Below are 22734 nucleotides of genomic sequence, written 5' to 3' on the forward strand. Positions count from 1 at the left end.
ATGAGTTAATATTATACTTTCCCGAAGATGTAGTTTATTAACAGTGCTGCGTGCATTTAGCGAGATTATTCTAAGATGTTTGGAGTGGTTTTTTCATCTCGCAGACTGCCTTTTCTTTGAGGGCTTTTGCGCAGACGCAGACGATGTCACCTCAATTCTGCGATTATTAACAGAGTCCCAAGCTAAAATCTTTTTATCAATTTTAAGGACGATAGTCTGTCTTGGGCTACTTAAACCCAGAAATTTTGGTCTGTCTGTCTGTGACTCGATTCAGCCACCCAGCCAAAGTAAAATTGACATTGCGCAGTAGTAGTATATACTTACAGCCAAATGTGAACCGGTTTATTTGTTCATACTTGTCAACTTTGTTGAACAAGAACAAGACATTCCGAAAATATAAGACAGGAAATTAGCACATGAGGGATATTTACAGTGTTCCTTTATTAAAAAAATTAATGAATGCTTGGTTTTTTCTATAGCAAATGATATTATACATCTACTGCAAAAAACCGCCGCCTCCTGGCGGCATATGAAAAATCACGCGGCAACAGCAACAAAAGGTTCCACTAGCTAGGTTCCACGTTCTGCTTGGAACGCAAGTGAAGCACAGCCCCGCGGTTTTGTAAACCTAGTAGTCGGCCGCCTCCATTCACGCGCGTCACCGCCGTACTGCAGCGCTGGCATGGAGGAACCCGGCCTGTAGCAGTGGAACGCGGTAAATTCAAATCGCCTTCCACAAACCTTTACTGTGTTTACCTTGGGATAAGCGCGACGGCACAGGAACAGCAGGAACACAAGGAGGGCCCAGGGGCCGGAAGGGGGAGAAGGGGGAAAGGGGGGGAAGAGGTGGTCACGAGGTGATGTTCATTTGAAGATCCTGGAGAGGAATAGTCAGTTCCTGAATGCACTTATAGGGGTGGTAGACCCCGGGTAAACTACTTTTGCGAGGCCACTCTCGAGAGCGAAGCGCCCAAGGGCAGCAAGAAAATTGGGGTCGCTGAGTGTCGTGGAAGGTATCTCGCTTGGATTGGGTAGGGCATTCAACAGGATGGGGCGGAAGGATTGGTACGCAGAGCAGTGCCAATAAGGTGGGTCAGGTTTGCTATTGTAGCTGTCTTGCAATATGGGCAGTAGGGCGGAGGATCGCCGTTCGGGTGGTGCCATTTGCGTGTTATGTGGGGAGTCAATGCAGCGTTCGCGCGAAATTTGTTAATAAAAACTTCGGCAGGACGAGTTAGGGATGGGGCGTTATGCAGGAAACCTACAGGAGTGGCAGCGGCAAGGCGGTTGTGCCTAGCCTGCCGAGCGTGATCCAGCTGTTGCCTGAGGGAGAGCGGGGGAGCAGGGCTGTCAACCAGTGGAGGAGTTACTCGAAGACTCTCCTGCGCTGCCTCATGGGCAGCCTGATTGCCAGAACCCTGAGCCATGTGTCCCGGTATCCACGCAACACGTACAGAGGTACCATTGCGAGCAAGCAGACTAATCATATGTGGAATCTGATGAACCAAAGGGTGATCGGAGAAGGGTTTCCGGAGCTCACGTAGCGCCATTTGGGAAACAGCAGGAGAGGTGAACGGGGAAGCAAAGGGGGCCATTTCTGTGGCACATTTCTGCAAATACTATCGTCTTGTGACGACATTTGCAGTGAAAGGAGCAGATACGCGGCCAATTTTTATCTAGTCGTACAGTCGCGACGTTGGGTAATCTCTAGAGTTTGCCGTCATTACGCGTTTGTCTAGTCCTTCAGGCAGTTCAAAGTAATTTCGTCTTAGTGATTCAGAACAGGATTTCAGGCGAAAAAAAAAGACAATCGTTTACGACGGTTTGGATCCTAAATTGTGGCTTTCACGCGGAATTATTCACAGAAGTCTGTATAAACGAAGGTTATACAGCCCGTTGGTAAAATGTCCTCCATTTTAGTGAAGCTTCTGTTGACCGTCCGCACGACTCTGCATCTTTCTGCTTATTCTAGCTGCTCTCCCATTTCGACTAAGGTCTGTGGGCACAGACGCACTTCGACGCCCGAGGAACAACGCTTTCATAAGGAGGCTATAGGAAGTATTCGTGTGACGTCAGCAACAGCTAGTCACCATTTTGAAGTTCTCCCATGTGGCATCGCCATCACCGCGACGGTCGTGTTTTGGCCGCTTCGGTAGAGGCAGTGTTGTGTTGGTGGTTCGTTTTCCACAGTTAATTTTCGCGACCGTCGTTCTTGCGATGCAGCGAAATCTGTGTCTTACAGTGACACGTCAGAGTACGTTAATAGCCTTTCAAGGGATGATAGGGCTCGCTACGCACGCAACGAATATTGGCTTGTGCGGCAATCGACCCCTTCCTACTCGACGCGCGTGAGTGTATTTTCAACGCCGACCTTTGGCGCCACATCACGGTGATGGACATCTATGGTTTTCTCGTGTTAAGGACAAATTTTATCACGAGCAAGCAGCTCAAGAACTACAAAGCCCTGGAGGCTCACAACTATGATACAAGCGGCTGGGTGATAGAGCCGTGGGTGAAGCAAGCAGGCCAGGACGCGGTGATTGTTGTGACTGAGGTGGGTGTTTCAATCCTCGTGATTTCGCGGTTATTTTTATATGCGCCATTTAACTCTTACTTCTTTACCTTTACTGTTCAGGTCAAGCATTCACAGAGCCTGACGAGCCCCCCCTTGAAGGCGTGGATTTGCGCGAAACGTGACGGCGAGATGGTTGCGGCGCACTGTCTGTGCATTGCGGGCAACGGAGAAGCCTGTTCGCACATCGCGGCATTGATGTTTTACATCGAGTGCGGCATGCGCATCCGCGCAGAGCATTCATGCACAGACAGACAGAACAGCTGGCTACCGGCGCACACAAAGAAGCTCCAAGTGCGGCCTGTCGCCGAGATGGACTTTGCGTCGGCAGCAATGAAAAAAACGTCGACTAGACGACCTCGGCCCTTCATGTTCGCCCCAAGTACCACCCAGGGCTCCAGTGCCAGCGAGGGCAGCAGCACCCCTAGTGTCTAAGCAAGAAAAGGATGCGTTTCTGGGAAAGTTGATTTCGTCGGGTCTACCACCTGCAGCAGCCAGCACAAACTCTAAGTTCCACGAGCTGTACATCCCCGCGATTAGGGCGTGTACTGGTGGGGACCTTCGCCTTCTCTACGACAGGAAAACTATAGACATGAGTCTTCCTATACTTGCCGACCACTGGGCTAAGATCTTTGCCAGGCTGGATATAAGTGAGCAGGCCTGCCAAGCCATCGAAAAAAGGACTAGAAAGCAGGCATTGCGTGTCAACTGGTTTGCGTACAGGGCTGGCCGGATTACAGCATCCACCTTGTACGACGTGTGCCACACGAGTGTGAGCCCTCCATCACTGAGTCTAGTTGAGCGCATTTGTGCCCCGCAGGGCATTAATGTTTTGGCTCCTCCTGTAAGGTAGGGCCGAGAACACGAAGGAGATGCACTGAAAAAGTACAAAAAGTTTGCTGGTGATGTGCACTGCAATGCGCAGTTGAAAGAAGCTGGACTCTTTGTGTCGAAAGAGAACGTATTTCTGGCTGCGTCACAAGATATGCTGGTTGAGTGTGACTCCTGCGGCGCGGGTGTGGTAGAAGTGAAATGCCACTGTAACGCCAGAGATGGTCACCTGACCGATTTGCTAGCCGACCAGAACAGCTGCGTCATTTCGAATGAGGGGTCGTTGCAACTGAAAGTGAGCCACCGATACTTTTACCAGGTCCAAACTCAGATGTATGCGTGTGGAATGAAGTACGCAGATTTCGCTCTCTGAAATGAGCGGGAGAATAACATCCAGAGAATCGAACAAGACTGCAATTTTATTTTGCCACTTGTGGACACGGCAAGAACATTTTTTCAGAAAGTTTTTTTGCCAGAGCTGGTAGCTCGACGGCGCCCTAAAAATCCCCAAAACTCTGTGATTTCAAAACACGCTGCTGCACAAGTTGCCGAAGGGCCTTCAACTGCAAGTGGAAAGGCTGAAACAAGCAAGCAGCTGTTTGGAATCTATTCGCCGGTACAGGCTGCGGTGCATGACACGTCTGACACTTTCTGTGTATGTAAAGGGCTCGAAGAAGGAAATATGATAGCCTGTGATGGTGCCGACTGCGAGATCAAGTGGTTCCACTTCACGTGCATTGGACTGAAAAGGGCTTCTGAAAAGCGGTAGTGGTTTTGCCAGTTTTGCTCCGAACGAAGCAGTAGGAAATGAAGTGGTAAATCGCCTCGTCTGAACTAAGCCAGCAGCCGTTTGTGGGCAATTCACCAGTACGAGCTGTGATGCACGACACTTGTGACACTTTGTGTATGTAAAGTGCTCTAAGAGAAAAGATGATAGCCTGTGATGGTGCCAACTGTGAGATCAAGTGGTTTCCCTTCACGTGCATTGGACGTTTTTAAAAAGAGCTCCCCAAAAGCAGCACTGATTTCGCAACGGGCTGTTTGGTACATTTTCAGAGACGGCAGAAACAAGATGATGTGGGATACTGCACATTATCCTGATGTCCTTCCTTGTCCCGTCCATTCCGCTGTTTCTGCTGCCTTTGAAAATGGTTTTGAAAGTTTTGTTCCAAACAAAGCACTAGGAAAATGAACAGCGCCAAAAAGGAAACTTTTTATTCATTGGCTAATCAACAACATAGCCTTACATATGGTGACAAACGAAACACAGTTCATGTTAATACAATACAATCTTGTGACAGGGAGCTAAACAAGGCAGTATGACGGGCAGCACAAAATAATGCACCCCTCCATCTAATAACGACGACGGCTGAATGCGAAGCTTTCTTGTGATCGATTCTTTGGTCAGCGAATCCCACACTGCAGGTATGTGCTACTATGGAGGTACGCACCACTTGTCTAGAACACCCACAGCAACTCTGAGGTGTGCGCTCCTTTGGCCTAATGTTTGGATTTGGGGCGTACAGTGTGAATTGGTACCTGCTGCTTGGCATGCGGTTCGACCATGTCGAAATGGAGCAAACGGATAGGCGCCGGCCTCATAATGCCAGGGACCAAAGTTCAATTCCAGCCACAGGAAGAGAAAAGACCTGCCGCGGTGGCTCAGTGACTAAGGCGTGCTGTTGAGCCAACGAATGTGCTCTCGATTCCTGGTCGCGGCAGACGCTTTTCTGGTGGAGGCAAAAAGCGAAAACACTCACGTGTTCGAGATTTCAGGACACATTGAAGATCCCCAGGTGGACAGAATTAATCCAAAGCCCTCCACTACGGTGCAGCTCATAGCCTGTGTAGTGTTGGCGCATTAAATTTCATAATCAATCAATGATCGAGCAAAGGGTCTGCGAAATCTAGCCCATAAAAAGAGTCTTTCAGTCTAGACTCGGGCACCAAAAAGACTACTCCAGTGGCACAACTCAATTACAGATGTTGGTCAGTGCACTGCACACCCTGACAATTTTGTCGATTTGACACTCCTTGCTGCCAGTTGTCCTCAATACCTCTACAAGCAAGCTTCCTTTTAGTAGTGCGTACTTGTTTGTAACCATTCCAATGACCCTCTCGACGCGAATACGCACATTCGCTCTCTCTCGTTCGCTCCACCTCCGAGCTCGAGAGTTGCCTCTTGCCTCTGGTAAAATTAGGCATTGCCAGTGTGGCACAACACATTCCTACACTCTCCTCTATCAAAAAGCCCCTATCGGTAAGCACAACGTCACCCTTGTCTAAGAGCCTAAGGACACCACACTCTCCCGTGATAAATTTATGACTTGCACGCCCACCAAAAGCCTGCGAAATGGACGTGACAGCTCCCTGGGGACAAATTGCCAAGAGGAATTTCACGGTATTGTGATGTTTGTAGTGGGACCATGTTTCTGCACGTGGCTGCATTGAACTGGGCCGATTCAATGAAAATTTCGAAGCAGTCAAGGATGACGCACACTTTTAGTCCAAAGTTTTCCACAAATGTAATTGGAATGGTTCTCATTACGTCCTCTTTCTCCAGCCAATCCACGAAAGAACTCAGGCGGTCAAAGCACACGTCAAGCCACTTTTCGAAAATTCTCGAGGCTATGGGCTGTGAAACGCTGAAACGGTACGCAGGATCTTGGAGTGTGCTCCCGAGCCTCAACCTGACTTAGAACCGCATCATTTCCTCAAACTGCGTGAGGGCATTCCTGTGGGAATGTCGGACGTAGTCCTTCAAGAGCGTGAACAGCGACAACACTGAGAGAAAAAAAGGCAACCCTGTGTAAAATGCCACTTTTTCGTTGTCTTCTCTCAGGGCGTCTTCTGTGAAACGTGTTGCGGCGAAGTTTTTTCAGATGTGGCCATTTCTTTCCGGAGGACCACCACCTCCGCTTCCAACTTGTCAATTTCAGAGCCAGGAATGTCTGTCTGGCACGAGACTTGTGGGACTAAATAAAAAAATATAAACATTGTAAGTAAATAGCTGCAGTGTGCAAGGTTCTTTTTACTGTGGTGCTGAACAGAACCATGTTTCCATGCAGAACTCATAAATAGGAACAAGCGTTCCACGCACAAGTGCCGGGCCCATAGCTAAAATTTTTGTTCACAAAAGGAAAACTTACCAGGCAGGTCTGACGCTGCTGCGCTTGCTGAGGCATCAGACCCCATAGCATCGTCATCGGGAGCTGCAACATTCAAATGTGAACAGTTTAGTGTGCATCAGAACCAATCTCTGCTTAAAGGAGTACTGACACTAAATTGCTCGCTTTCAGTTTTTATGCTGTAAAGAATACCTATTGCACTGTAATTACGAACATCGAACCGAAAGCCGTCAGCCGCCAACATCGAATTAATTATAGCACGTTTATTGCACCCAGTTTCAAATTCGGTCGCTGCGCGGGAAAATGGCCGTTCGAAGGCCAGCCTGCAAGCGGGCCAGTCTTACGTCACGGTCTCACCCGTGACGTCAGGGACGTTCGCCGCATCGTCTGCTACGCAGTCGACATGTCATCTGAATCGTCAGACTCGGATGAGTCGCTGTCACCCGACAGACACAACAACTTTATTTGGCCAGGTGATTAGGCCGGCGATGTCTTCGCCGTCGTCCGTTTTTTAATATCACTGCGGCTGTAAACGGCGCAGACCGTGATAGCAATAGCTTGTCGCCACTCTTATAATCAATCTGATCGCGAAAAAGAAGTTACACATGCGAGAAAGTAGATGTTAGTGTGTTGAAATATTGTGCTAGGGGTTGTTATCAGCGCTGAATTTAAAAGTGGCGTTCAGATAGTTTCGGCGCTTTGACCAAGCACTGACGGCACCGCGGTGCGGCGAGCGGCCGAAAGATGGCGCCACCTGCGCGCTAGAATCAAAACAGGCCACGGCAAGTGTCTTGGTCACCGATCGCTGAAACGGAAATTTTCGCCAAAATAAAGCTCCATATGCGAAAAAGGGGATCATAGTGTGGTGAAAAGTTGTGTAAGGGATGGCCATTCGCAGTTGTACAGATACCAGCGATCCAAAAGTCGCCACGATACTAAGCCTAAAGTTCCCAACACCCAAGCTGACCCGAGCAACGCCAAGCCAACTGGCTTGGGCGACAGTTCTTGCGGCCGCCGCCGCGCACGAACTCAGTCCACGTTAAGCGCTGCATGTCGTCGCGTGGAAAATAATGCATCTTGGCGTCGTCGTCGATTTGCTTCTACAGGCTTGCACTTTGCATTCCGCGAGCTTGCAATAGCACAACTTGGGTGAGCTCGGCGACGCCCACCGCTGGGTCGCCGCGGTGCCGGCACCGCGCAGTTTTCGGCACCAGTACAAGGGAACACCATGCGCCGGCCACGAACTGAAGAGCGAAGACGTGGAACACGCAAAGTTTACAAGCATTGCTCACTCAGATACGCCGACGTCTCCTGCCCAAACGAATACCACCGACAACAGCAGCGCAGGATATCGCTTCCGGTTCCGAACACGACTATATGACGTCACCATGAACCGGCCAGACACGCCGGCCGATGTGTCATCACGCCGAAAGCGATTTTGCTAGTGCTGCCGATTTGTGGAAGCTCGCGGCCGGGACAATCAAAATCGATTTTAGATGTGATTCCGGCCTCGGATCGCTGAAGAAATTTATGTGAGGCATCTGAACAAACTACTGAAGCCAATTATATTATTTTTAGGCGTCAAAATTTGGCGCCAGTACTCCTTTAAGGGCTGAAAGTAGTCTCACCATTTCTTAACTCCCGTAGGCATTTTGCCTGCCGCTCCTTCATTCTTCTGTACCTATCGCGTTCTCTCTCGCTCGTAGGTGGAGGGTCGCAGAGCAGTCAGGGTTGCATCGGTCAAAAAGAGCACATGGTGAGCCTGCGGTCGAAGTAGTTAGAACACAATAAGAACGCAGGTGAAAACAAAACAGGTTTTGGATTGCATGGTGTGTAGTAGTTATCGTAAATTTATGAACGCTGGCTATGAGCAAAAATTGGTTGCGCGTATGTACACGCACATGTTGCGGTGTTATCGTCAACATTTGTCGTTTACTCCCTAGGTTTACGATTAGAAAAAATAAATTTTGCGCCTGCAAAACGACGGTTTTCAATCGCCGCAACGCGGGCCCGGCGTTGGCCTAGGATTTTCCATTACTAGGCGCAGCGTCAACGCTTTCCGTTTCCGGGTCGCCTGGTCTGTGCTTTTCAAGCGCACCCCGGACTTTCATTCTTTATTTTTTTGCGAAGAACGCGGACAGCGATCCGGCAGCTACATTTTTCACCATCGCGAAGCTCTACATTGCGCCACTTTTTTTCCACTTCATACCTAGCAATTGCCCCTTAGGTCAGTCTAAGTGGTGTACATACCTGACACGAAATTCCGGGAACAGACGCGGTACTTGTCAGGGTCTGCGGCAATACCGGTCCGGTTGATGCGAGCAATCCACTCGCGGTGCCACTCTTCGGACAGCGTCTGCGTCTTCTGGCATTCGTTCCTGCGAACTTTCCGGACTTTAAAGAAGCCTGGGTTTTCTTTCGAGCTTTTCTGCTTTTGCGCCTTTGTTTGCGTACGGTTATTGCAGGCGACGATCGCGCAATGTACCATCACTATTTAGGACAGCCAACTTGCACACTGACCGGCGTCGGCACAACGAACGTCAACCGGACGAACTTCAAAATGGCGGATGGCCCCACAATGCAGACGACATTGTGGACGACACAATGCAGACTACATGTATACGCAGACGACATTGTTCTTGTAGCTGATAACCAAACCGATCTGCAGCGGCTAATAAATATTTGCGGCCAGGAAGCCACTGACCTCGGATTAAATTTCAGTGCAGAAAAATCAGGAATAATGGTTTTCAATGACGCTACCACCGACGTAGTGTTTATCCAGCAAGGCGAATTACCTAGAGAAGGAATATAAATATTTGGGAGTGTGGATAAACCAAGGGGACAACTACTTAAGTACTCACGAGGAGCAACTTAAGGTTAAGGGAAAGCGAAACGCAGCTATAATGAAGCATAGAGCTCTGTGGGGGTATAACAAATATGAAGTAGTAAGAGGAATGTGGAAAGGAGTAATGGTTCCGGGTCTCACGTTTGCGAATGCTGTACTCTGCTTAAAATCAGACGTTCTATCAGGCTTTGAAGTAAACCAGAGAACGGTAGGACGTTTGGCCTTAGGCGCGCATGGAAAAACAACTAACGAAGCAGTTCAGGGAGATATGGGCTGGGCGTCGTTTGAAGTTAGAGAAGCTCAGAGTAAAATATGCTTTGAGATGAGGTTGAGGGCAATGGATCACGGAAGGTGGGCAGCTAAGGTTTTTAGGTACCTATACTTGAAAAGCGTGGACACGCAGTGGTTAAGAAAGACTAGAAGGCTAACGATGAAATACGGAAAGAACAGTGGGGAATCCAAAACAGCCAAGGTAACCAAAAAAGACGCAAGGCAGATTGAAACGAATAAATGGAGGGAACAAAATGGAAGCTAAAACGTCGTTAGAGATGTACAGGGCTGAGAAGATGCACATCAGAAAGGAAAATTTCTACGATAATTCCCAGGGCAGTGCTTTGCTTTTTGAGGCTAGAGCAGGTTGCCTGCGAACTAAGAGTTTTGTGGGAAAGTATTCACAAAATGATGGGGTATGCGTGGTCTGCGGAAAAGAAACAGAAACTATGCGGCACATCGTGTTTTAATGTGAGGGTATCCATCCAAATCTACATGAAGGGAATATTGGGCTTTCAGAAGCCCTAGGATTCAAGGGTATCACAGAGGAAGTTACCTTCAAGGCTGTCGAGGGGACGAAAAGAAGATTGGAATACTGGTGGACGAAAAGCAGAGAGGGGAATATTGCCTAGGAAAGTTACCACCTGTAACAGAAAAAAAAGGATTTTGTGCCTAATAAGCTTTTTGTGCCTTCCCTAAGCAGCGCTAGTATTGAACCAAAAGTGTAAAACATATGTATATTAGTCCTTTTTGGTAAGATGACATGTCATCACCCCGATACAAAGGGGAAACCAATAGAAATCAAATAAAATCAAATCAAATGCACGCCTCGGCACATGAATACTCCGTATAGCTATTGTGACGTGGCAGAGACCGCGCCCGCGCAGCCCGACAGCCACATGCGTCATCGGGTGCCTACAGAACGGAGGGACATGGAAGACTTCGGCAGTTTTGCAGCAATGCGAACAGCATCCGCACGCTGCTCTGTTTTTCTGAATATTGCAGCGAAGATACACAACTTCAACACCGTTGCACATTTCACTTCTGTTCACTGCTGCCAAACATTAAAAGTGTGGTAGCACTGCAAAAACCGTGTGGACGGTACGATTAACGTACCGATGACTAGGTGTTTCACCTAGTTACTATGACCAAAGTGGTCATGATATTGAAGCATTAACCTCACGCATAGAAAAGGACAACCAAGAAAGAAAAACAGGACCAAGCGCTGATGTACCCGTCTATGTACGCTGTTAACCCCTTCAAGATGCCATACTAAATAGCCTATCGTCATCCATCACGAGTCGCCTTGGTGAAGAAATGTATTATGGACACAAGGGAATAAAATATGAAAGACACTTTAAAAATAAATCGCGCCAATCCACCCTGTGAATGTGGTTAGAAAGCAAAGCTGTAAACGGCACGCACAATGATTACCCATCCAACGTCACTTAAATTTACTCACGTCGCTGTACAAATAGTGAAACCAGAGGGAAGTGAAATCCACTGAACCACACCATTTATTTCTTCAAAGAGATATTCGTGGTAAGCTTAAATCAATGCATGATGCATGAATGGTGGTTGCTTGAGTTGTATTGGTGTAGCACATGAGTGGAAACTCTTTTTTTGTAAAATTAAAGGAAGCTGAAACCCGGTGTTACACGATCTTGCTTCTCCGTCTCTGCGCCGCAGACGGAGGCGACGAGATTTGCGACAGAAACGCCAGAGGAGAAGCAGGAGGAGCACCAGGAGGAGCAGAAGGAGTCGGAGAAGGAGGAGGAAATACTTCGATGCACGGCCCAGAGTGCGACCCAGGGGGGTGGTTCCTTCTTCACTGGAACCCATATGCAGTCCGCGCCACCTGTGCTCTGTCCACCAGCTGAAGCTGCGTAGGCAGAGAGGTGCTGGACAGCATCATCTCCCTTCTCTTTTTGGGTAGCTGATGGAAAGAGAGGATTGAGCTCAGGGCTAAAGTAGCACACCCTGATTATGGGGCGGAGTGTGCCTACTTCTGAGCAAAATTTACATTCAGCGTCGTAGCGATTTGGGGGCATTTAGTGAAGACGCGTCGCGTGTGGGAAGGAGCCGAATTGTATGAGCCGTAGGGTAGTTTGTTGTTCTCTGGAAAAGTAAGGGTAGGGCGAAGGTAGGGTCTGTCTCTAAGGCGAGAATGCAGGGTTATCTCCCTGAACGTGGCAAGCGGGTGGCTGTCCTCGTGCAGGTCCTTAGCACGGGAGGTAAAAGCGCAGGCTTGTTGGTGAGCGTATTCGCTGCCCTCCATGGAAGCGTGAGGGCGTGTCTGGATGTGCTGAATGGAACCGTTTCGTGAGTGGTTTTTTAGCACACACAGTGCAGGTCGGGACACCCAACCCGACTGGTAATTCCGGTAGGCTTGCTGGGAATCGGCGACTACCTTCCGAACCCCTGGTTTAAGTCAGAGCCAAGGTGATGGCTGCCTTATTTCTTGGGTCTTGAGTGAGTTACACGCAAGTAGGTTGGTTCTGGTGGTAGCCACGACGATGGCGTATTGCTGCCCTCGATGTTGGGAGGCGTCTGTGTAGATAGGGGCATGATCCCCAGAGGGGGTGGTGTTGAGTGCATGAGCCCGTGCTTGTTGGCGACCCTCGTCGTGCGAGGGGTTCATATTTCTAAGCAAAGAGAGCATCTTTCGTTTTTATCGCCAAGAGTCCGGGAGTACATCAAGCGGAGTGACATTCTGTGCTACCCAGCCAATGTGGTGAAGCATGCGGCGACCCACCGCAGTTCTCAGGCGGAGCTTCGGGTTAGAAAGATGGCCCTCTATCAGCTCTTCCACCGTGTTATAGAACCCCGTGCTAAGCAGCCTCTCTGTGAACGCACTCAAGGGAAGACCAATGGCTTGCTCAACCGCCTTTCTAATCATTATATAAAGCATGTCTATGTCCTCCTTGCTGAGAGGAAGACAGAGGTTGACGTAAGTGATTCTCGTGAGGACAAAGGCTTCAATTAGGGTATCGGATTTCTTGACGCTTCGCTCCCTGTTGGCAACTCGCCTGATCATGTGTATGATTTGAATAATGCTGTGTTTGAGGCGCTGCAAGGATACGTCACTCTTGGTGTTGGCCTGGAGAGTATTTGAATGTGTTCTTTGATTTGGCGTGAGGTCGGGCGACAAGGAGCTGGGTTTTTGTACGTGAACACTGGAGCCCACAGGCTTTAGCACATTGGTGTACTAGAAGTGAGATGCCATGCATTGGTGTAAGATTTCTTTAATTTTGTAACTCTTAGCACATGCGCAAGCCGCGCACAGGGCTACTAGACGGGCGTGGGCGGACCGCACAGCGGCGCGAAAGGTCGCGTGAATCTTTCACGTGGCATTCAGCGAGAATACAGGGGGTTAACCCGTAGATGTGCTTCGTGAGTGCACCACCTGTCTTCCCCGTGTTTGCGTAGGCTCGTAGCTAAATCGGTAAGACAACGGGCTCTCGATTTGTTAGTGTACTAGTTCCAGGTTCGATTCCCAGCAGTGTCGTGATGATGATGATGAAAATCGGTAAGACAACGGGCTCTCGCTTTGTTAGTGTGCTAGTTCCAGGCTCGGTTCCCAGCGGTGCCAGTAAATTATTTTGTTTGTTCGCTGGAGTTTCCTGTTGACACCAACGATCGCGAAAGAACCCTTGGGAGGTAGACATAAAAAACATTGCTTTAATAGCACATGGTGACAGTGTGATAGAGCCGCCAAAGGTAAGCAGGTAATAGGTAAGCGGATAACAGATAATACAAGCGGTGAAAAAAATATATAAAAAAATCGCGCCAATCCACCCTGTGAATGTGGTTGCAAAGCGAAGCTGTAAACGGCACCCACAATGATTACCCATGCAACGTCACTTAAATTTACACACGTCGCTCTACGAATAGTGAAACCAGAGGGAAGTGAAATACACTGAACCACACCATTAATTGCTTCAAAGAGATATTCTTGGTAAGGTTGAATCAATGGATGATGCATGAATGGTGGTTGCTTGAGTTGTATTGGTGTAGCACATGAGTGGAAACTCTTTTTTTATAAAATTAAAGGAAGCTCAAACCCGGTGTTACACGATCTTGCTTCTCCGTCTCTCCGCCGCAGACGGAGGCGACGAGATTTGGCGGCAGAAACGCCGGAGGAGAAGCAGGAGGAGCAGCAGGATAGCAGGAGGAGTCGAAGAGGGAGGAGGAAATACTTCGATTCAGATTGATGCACGGCCCAGAGTGCGACGCTGGGGAGTGGTTCCTTCTTCACTGGAACCCATATGCAGTCCGCGCCGCCTGTACTCTGTCCACCAGCTGAAGCTGGGTAGGCAGAGAGGTGCTGGACAGCAGCATCTCCTTTCTCTTGTTGGGTAGCTGATGAAAAGAGAGGAGGGAGCTCAGGGCGAAAGTCGCACACCCTGATTATGTGGCGGAGTGTGCATACTTCTGAGGAAAATTTACATTCAGCGTCGTAGCGATTTGGGTGCATTTAGTGAAGACGCGTCGGGTGTGGGAAGGAGCCGGATTGTATGAGCCGTAGGGTAGTTTGTTGTTCTCTAGAAAGTTGAGGGTAAGGCGAAGGTAGGGTCTGTCTCTAATGGCGATAATGCAGAGATTATCTCCTTGAACGTGGCAAGCGGGTGACTGTCCTCGTGCAGGTCCATAGCACGGGAGGTAAAAACGCAGGCTTGTTGGTGGGCGTATTCGCTGCCCTCCATGGAAGCGTGAAATTCCGGTAGGCTTGCTGGGAACTGGGGACTACCTTCTGAACCAATGGTTCAGTGAGAGCCAAGGTGATGGCTGCCGTCATTTCTTGGGTCTTGAGTGAGTTACACGCAAGGAAGTTGGTTTTGGAGGTAGCCACGATGATGGCGTATTGCTGCCCTCGATGTTTGGAGGCGTCTGTGTAGATAGGTGCATGATTCCTAGAGGAGGTGGTGTTGAGCGCATGAGCTCGTGCTTCTTGGCGACCCTCGTCGTGTGAGGGGTTCATATTTCAAAGCAAAGAGAACATTTTTAGTTTTATTCGCCAAGAGTCCGGGAGTACATCAAGCGGAGTGACATTCTGTACTACCCAGCCAATGTGGTGAAGCATGCGGCGACCCACCGCAGTTCTCAGTCGGAGGTTCTGGTTAGAAAGATGGCCCTCTATCAGCTCTTCCACCGTGTTGCAGAGTCCCGTGCTAAGCAGCCTCTCTGTGGACGCACTCATGGGAAGACCAATGGCCTGCTCAACCGCCTTTCTCATCATTATATAAAGCATGTCTATGTCCTCCTTGCTGAGAGGAAGACAGGGGGTTGATGTAAGTGATTCTCTTGACGTTACAGACCACCAGGCCAACACCAAAAGTGACGTATCCTTGCAGCGCCTCAAGCACAGCATTAATCAAATCATACACATGATCAGGCGAGTTGCCACCAAGACGCGAGGCCTCAAGAAATCCGGTACCCTAATTGAAGCCTTTGTCCTCACGAGAGTCACATCAACCCCCTGTCTTCCTCTCAGCAAATGAGGACATAGACATGCTTTATATAATGATTAGAAAGACGGTCGAGCAGGCCATTGGTCTTCCCATGAGTGCGTCCAAGGAGAGGCTGCTTAGCACGGGGCTCCACAACACGGTGGAAGAGCTGATAGAAGGTCAAGTTTCTAACCAGAAGCTCCGATTCAGAACTGCGACGGGTCCCCGCATGTTTCACCACATTGCCTGGGCAGCACAGAATGTCACTCCGCTTGATTTACTCCCGGACTCTTGGCGAATGAAACTAAATATTCTCCCTTTGCTTAGAAGTATGAACCCCTCACACGACGAGGGTCGCCAACAAGCATGGTCTGAAGCGCTCAACAATACTCCCGGTGGGGATGATGGACTCATCTACACAGACGCCTCCCAACATCTAGGGTAGCAATACGCCATCATCGTGGCTAGCTCCAGAACTGATTCCTTGCGTGTATCTCACTCAAGACCCAAGACATGACGGCGGCATGAAAGGTAGCCATCACCTTGGCTCTCACTCAACCAGGGGTTCGGAAATTAGTCACCGATTCCCAGCAAGCCTACCAGAATTACCAGTCGGGTTGGGTGCAGGGTGTCACTGCATTGCGTGTGCTAAAAAACCGCTCCCGAAACAGTTCCATTCAGCACATCCAGACACCCGCTCACGCTTTCATGGGGGCAGGGAATACGCCCACCAACAATCCTGTGCTTTTACCTCCCGTGCTATGGAGCTGCACGAGGACAGTCACCCGCTTGTCACGTTCAGGGAGATAACCCTGCATTATCGCCTGTAGAGACAGACCCTACCTCCGCCTTACCCTCACCTTTCCAGAGAACAACAAGCTACCCTACGGCTCATACAATTCCGGCTCCTTCCCACACCCGACGCGTGTTCACTAAATGCACCCGAATCGCTACGACGCTGAATGTAAATTTTGCTCAGAAGTAGGCACACTCCGCCACATAATCAGGGTGTGCGTCTTTAGCCCTGAGCTCCCTCCTCTCTTTCCGTCAGCTACCCAGCAAGAGAAGGGAGATGTTGCTGTCCAGCACCTCTCTGCCTACCCAGCTTCAGCTGGTGGACGGAGCACAGGCGGCGCGAACTGCATATGGGTTCCAGTGAAAAAGGAACCACTCCCCTAGGCCGTGCATAAATCTGAATCGAAGTATGTGCTCCTCAAGCTCCTCCTCCTACTTCGCCTCCACCTACTCCTGCGTTTATACCGCAAATCTCGTCGCCTCCATACGCGGCGCAGAGACGGAGAAGCAAGATTGTGTAACACAGGTTTTCAGCTTCGTTTAATTTTATAAAAAACGAGTTTCCACTCATGTGCTACACCGTAAAGTGTGGGCAACGGGGCCACAAGAGAGACGAATGCAGGAAGGAGCCCCCCCCCCCTGTCACGCCTGTGACCTGGATGGCAGAGAGCAAACCAGAGACCACGAAATGATGTCCTGGGACTGTCCAGTCTACCGTGACAAGATTCAACAGGAACGTAAGAGGATCATCACTCGCCTTAGCTAAAATGACTAGCATAACAGAAAACGTAGTACCTAACTCACAAATGGAACTCAACATATTCGAGGTTAACATAGCTAGATCATACAAAGCAAATCAATCCCTCATTAACTTCCAACAAGATGAGCAATTAGATATTTCTTTAATACCAGAACCTTACACCCTCGAAAATAAAATAATAGGATCTCCTCTAAACATATCATAATCGCAGCCAGCAAAGACCCCAAATCTGCCAATTATAATCGACAAAAACCTCTCAGTGTTCTGAGTTTTTATAGCTCAAAACTTAGTGGCAGCTAAAATAGCAAAGGGGAACAGAGAAATAGTAATAATAAGTTGTTACTGCCCAGAAAACGGAGACATCAAAAGAGAACTTTCAAAAATAGAAGAAATAGTACAAAGACATAGGTTGGTAGGGGTATTAATAGGTGGAGACTTTAGCGCGCGAAATCAAATCTGGGGCAGCCAGACAACTGATGAAAGAGGGGAAAGAGTTTTAGAGCTTATCGTCAGTAATGCTTTAACATTACTAAATAAGAAAGATTCGCCCCCCACATTTAGGACAAGTAGGGAAAGAGGGTGGATAGATCTATCAATAGTTAACGGAGTTTTAGTGAGAGATATTAAGGAGTAGAAGGTATTAAAGACTTTCAATAATAGTGACCACAGATATATATGAACATTAATGGAAAATGTCAAAATAGAAGAAGTCTATGATTAACGTTAAAAGGTGAAGCTAAAATGATAGATGAAATAGCAAACGACGTATGGTTCAAAGAAGTACAAAATGGGATTCGAACGGCAGGTGAAACAGAAAACGTAATTAATACATTTTATAACAAGCTTGAGATACTGAGAGCTAAGAACAGTAAAAAGAAAAAAAACACCCAAACAAGAACCCAACCCGTGGTGGAACATGGAGTTAGAGATGGAACGCGAAAGAGTAAGGGCATATAGGAGAAGATACCAAAAAGCTAGAGGAGACATAAGAGAGAAGTATAAGAAGGAATACTACAAAGGGCACGAATGCTATAACAACATGATAGAGCTAGCAAAAAAGAATATTTGGAAAGCGCTAACGTCAAAATTAACAAAAAATCTTTTGAACTTGGCATACAAAATCGCACGAAATCAGTTAAAGACTAAAGTAACCTTTAAGAGCATAGTAAAAGAAGATGGAGAGATAACAAAAACTCTCCAAGAGACAATAGAATATTTACTAGGTAAACTGTACCCAGAACCAACACCACAAGTCCGGGAGCGGCAGACGGTGAAACGAACAGGGGATAAAAATACTAGTAGTAGTCAAACGGAATGTCCAGGGGACGGAGAACATCCTGGAAGTAGCGACACCCCATTTACCGAATTAGAAGTAACATTAACTGTGAATAACCTTAGGACCAGGACCGGACAAGCTTAAAACCACTGTTATCCAAGCTATCTTCAGGAAACACAAACAGTTCTTTTTGAATTTATTTAACGCCTCCTTTATGAACGGTTATTTTCCAGAAAGATGGAAGGAATCAAAGGTAATACTTATCCCCAAAACAATATACCAGACGAGACATGCGAGGAAATTAAATTTCGCCCAATAGCTATTAATTCCATCCTAGATAAAGTTCTGGAGAAGTTAGTTAAGGACCGACTATAACACCACCTCTACAAAAATAACCTTTTTATAAATATCCTTATGGCTTTACTCATAATACATCAAGAATACAGGCTTTGCAAGAAATAAAAAAGGGGGCTACAAGAGCGAAACTAGACAAAACCAACACCTTAATCGTGTCTTTGGACATCAAGAACGCATTCAACTCTATTAACCCAGTTTTAATAACAAAAAAAACTAGCAAAATACAATTGTTACGGTAATTTAATTAAACAAACATATAGTCTACTTACAAGGAGGGAGATTGTCTACGAATACGACAATATTAAGGTTATTAAGCAATTAGACGTGGGCTCGCCACAAGGCTCACCACTTAGCCCACTTTACTGGAATATCACCATAGCTGACTTACTAGGTAAAGAACTCCCATATGAAACCCACATCCAAGCTTTCGCAGATGATATAGTAATCATCGTTCAGTTTAAATCAAGAAAAGATGCAGAAGATAAAACAAACAGAGTATTAAAAATAACTAATGACTGGGCTGTAAGCAAAGGAATAACAATAAATAATGACAAATCACAAGCAATGATAATAGGAAAACAGTATGGAACCCATCCAAATGGTTCAAGCAGAATAAGAACATTCAACGAAATGAAGTTACTCGGTGTAATAATAGATCATAAGTTAACATATTTACCTCATCTAAAATGTCCAAAAGAAAAAAAAGCTAAGCTAACATACAACCTGAACAGGACGCTAAACGACGACAACAGTTCAAAAAAAGAATTAGTGCGAGTTATGTATAACATAGGCATTGAAAGAATCCTTACCTACGCAGCACCGGTGTGGTACACTCGGAAGGTAACTATTTTAAGGAAACTACAGGCGATCCAAAGGTTACCATTACTAATGATAACGAAAGCTTTTAAAACCACAGCAAACCTGTCCTTAAACATTGTGGCAAAAATCCAGCCAGTGTATCTGACAATTGAAAAAGAAATTGAACAATATGGCGTACTAAAAGAGGGCAAAACATTTTCATGTTCCGACAAGCTATACAGAAGTAATCAAATCATGAAAAAATACGATCTCTGGACAGATCACCCAGCAAATAAAAGCGGTATTTTAATCACTAGCACAGAAGAAATAGTACACTACCGTATATATACGGATGGTTCAAAGACGGAAAAAGAAGTAGGAGCAGCGTTTGTAATATTTAACAATAACAACCAAATAGTAAGAACGGAAAAATTTAAGCTTCCAGAATACAGTTCCAACTACGAAGCTGAACTAATAGCCATTCAAAAGGCAATATAATTTATAATAACAAACAAAGCAAACAATAACCATCGACTATTTACCGATAGCTGGTCGGAACTCCAAGCACTAAAAAGCCACTTAACACAAATCCAATAACTAACGAATTAAAACTAGTCCTTAGAGAGAATGCAGCAGTAAGTCTAAAACTCAGTTATGTAAAATCACACAGCTCCTCAATAGGCAATAACTTTGCAGATGAATTGTCGAAAGAAGCGGCAAGAAACGGAGAACCAACTTTTGTTCCAATAACAAAATCATTCATTTCGAAACATTTATATACCAAGTTAAACCAGGAGTGAAATAAGGTGTGGAATAAAGATGGCAAAACAAGGTATACTTATGGGTAGATTAAGAACGTAAATCTTATTCCGGCACACTTTCCTACAAACTTCTACTCTTCCCAAGACCTGACAGGGCATGGTAGATTCCCGTTTTATTTTTCAAGATTCAGAATAACACAGGCATCTACATGCAAGTGCAGCAAGGATATAGAGAACTTTGAACATTATCTAACAGAATGCCCACTCTTAATAAATGAAGGGAAAAGGCTCGTTAAAAAAATAGGAGAGCACAGAGAGAACAGAAAACCGGAAATAATTAAGAAAGAGGAAAAACAAGATTAATTTTAGAAGAGATGGTTTTAAAATTTAACGAATTCATTCTACAAGCATAAGAATAGACCAAACATAACAGAACACCAACACGATCAATCACGACAATATAAAAGATGGGTTATGGTACGGGGATAGAGCAGAGACGCCATGTTGGTGAGGCTTCCTCCGCCCACATCTCCAGTCATTCCCTTCTTACACCATAACAACACAAGGAAACCAAGCAGAAGACCGACAACACATAATCACAAACCATCAGGCGTAACAGATATATATACCCGGTCAAGTTAGGTCACGAACAAATCATGAAGAACAAGATCAACAAATCAAGATCAAGGAATCAAGAATCAAGTAAAATTCAAGAACAAGAACAAGCAAGACAACACGTCTACCAAGGATCCAAGTCGGCAGTGAAGATCAATTTTTAGAACGAAGTGTTCTTAAGGTTTAGTGTTTGTTATTTTTATTTTAATACTCGTAGAGTTTTCTGATTTTTTGTTTGAAACAGGGAAATTTTCTTTTCATGTTCAAAAAAACAGGCCCGCTATAGTTTTCCCGTTCCAGAGCGGTGGTCGCTGATCTATCTTCTCTTCCCAATTACCCCTTCCTTTAAATGCCCCAACCACCTTTGTACCACTACCTCAACCCATATTTCTACCCCCTCCCCTTCCCTTTCTCTCCCTGCGATATGGTAATTAATAGACAGCAGACATCGAAGCTGCATAATAGCTGCTCACAACAAAATATTAATCAGTACTTTTTACAGTTAGTGAGCCTCCCTTGTACAGCAGTGGTCCTGTGGACATCTATATTGCCTAAACATATTGTTGGGCTTCTCATGTGTGCCAGCTACTTACAACTGCACAAGACATGACGACGGACATAGGCAGAGAATGAGCATAGGTGTCCTATGTATACAGGCACACAAACTATGTAGGTGTCCAAACATTATTGGTAAGTGAACCCAAGTCATTGGTGCTTTCATTGCATAGATTTTTTTGGCTGGTAACCTGTCATTCTGGGGGTTGAGATGAAACTTTATTAGCCTCCAGTCATTTTTGCTGGTGCCGAACGTCTAGTGACATGAGGTGGCTTTTTATACTGAGAGATCATGTATATGTGAGCAAAATCTTTTGAATTACTACCACTGCTGGTACGGTTCATGTAAAAATTTTTTAGCACACATGCAACCTTAAAACATTCAGCAATGACACAAGTATTCAAATGAGAATTAGTGTATTCAAGGAATGCATTACAAAAATGGCAAGAACACGCCAGGAAGTACGCAGAAATAAATGAAGAATCTCCGTAAGAATACGTCATGAAGTACATAAGATGTCATCATAAAAGCCATAGAAGTGCATCACGAAGTACACATAAATCTACTTAAAAGGCTGCAAAAATACATCAGGAGTTCTACAAAAATCACTCGTCAAACTCTCTACAGAAACTCCATGAGACGTGCATCAAGAAGTACGCATAAATCTACTTAAAAAGGCTGAAAGGCATCCTGCAGTGGAACTGCAACCACCTGGGGCAACGCCATGCGGAGCTGGCAGAGCAGCTGCTGCGGGAACACTACGATGTGCTGGCGCTGCAGGAGACCAATGTCTGTGGCAGCTCCCTGCGCCTGCCGGGGTACGTGTGCCACGCCAGCGCAACCAGCTGCACCCTGCGCTCCTGCACCAGCCATCCGTGCCAAGACGCCAGCCACCCACCAGGCAAGTCCCAGGCAGCTGTCTACGTGCGGGCCGTGCTCAACAGTGCTCCAGTGGACCTGACGTTCTACAGAAAATCACTCGTCAAACTCTCTACAGAAACTCCGTGGCCAAATACTTGCTGAAACACGTGAAGAGCTCGTCAAAAAAATGCTTCACAAACTCTACAAAATCTCTATACAAGAGGAAGACAAAACTCTACAGAAATACATCAAAACGCGTGCGCATAATCTCGCCTAGTTTGCTGCTGGAGACCGTGAGAAGGCGCTGACATGCCGATCTGGCGTAACTTCCGCTATATTATTGAAAATGTGTGAGGCTGTACATTTTATATTTGTTTTGTTATTGTTTTTTAAATGCGGAGCATTTCTTAGGCTCGCGATGTCACTCGTCGATGTTGTCGGCGCCGTCCACACGCTCACTGCGCATGCGCGTCGCGTCGAGGCGCAGGTGCGCGTCTCTCCCCCGTACCCTCCTCGCTGTCAACTACAGGTGCGGCGGTCCGGGAGGAGCGCGTGTACCCCGTGCGCTCCGTCGCTCTCAACAACAGCTGCGGCAGTGCGGGGGGGAGCGCGTCTGTGCGCGCATGCGTCGTAGCTACCCGTGCGCTGCGTCGCGCTCAACAGTAACGGCGGCAGGGCGTGTACACGTGATAACGGCGTGGTGGGTGCGTGGAAAGTTCGCGCTCTTGTGTACGGACTTTACTTTAACTTTACACTCCTGTACTCTTGTGTACTTTAACTTTACACTCCTTTCCTTCGCTTCTCCTTCATTCAATAAATAAGAATAATAAAGACGAAATAACAATTAAGCATTCCCAAA

Source organism: Haemaphysalis longicornis, unplaced genomic scaffold (genome assembly GCF_048455015.1).
Source record: "Haemaphysalis longicornis isolate Haplotype H1 unplaced genomic scaffold, Haemaphysalis longicornis Haplotype H1 scaffold_3, whole genome shotgun sequence".
NCBI classification, from domain to species: domain Eukaryota; kingdom Metazoa; phylum Arthropoda; class Arachnida; order Ixodida; family Ixodidae; genus Haemaphysalis; species Haemaphysalis longicornis.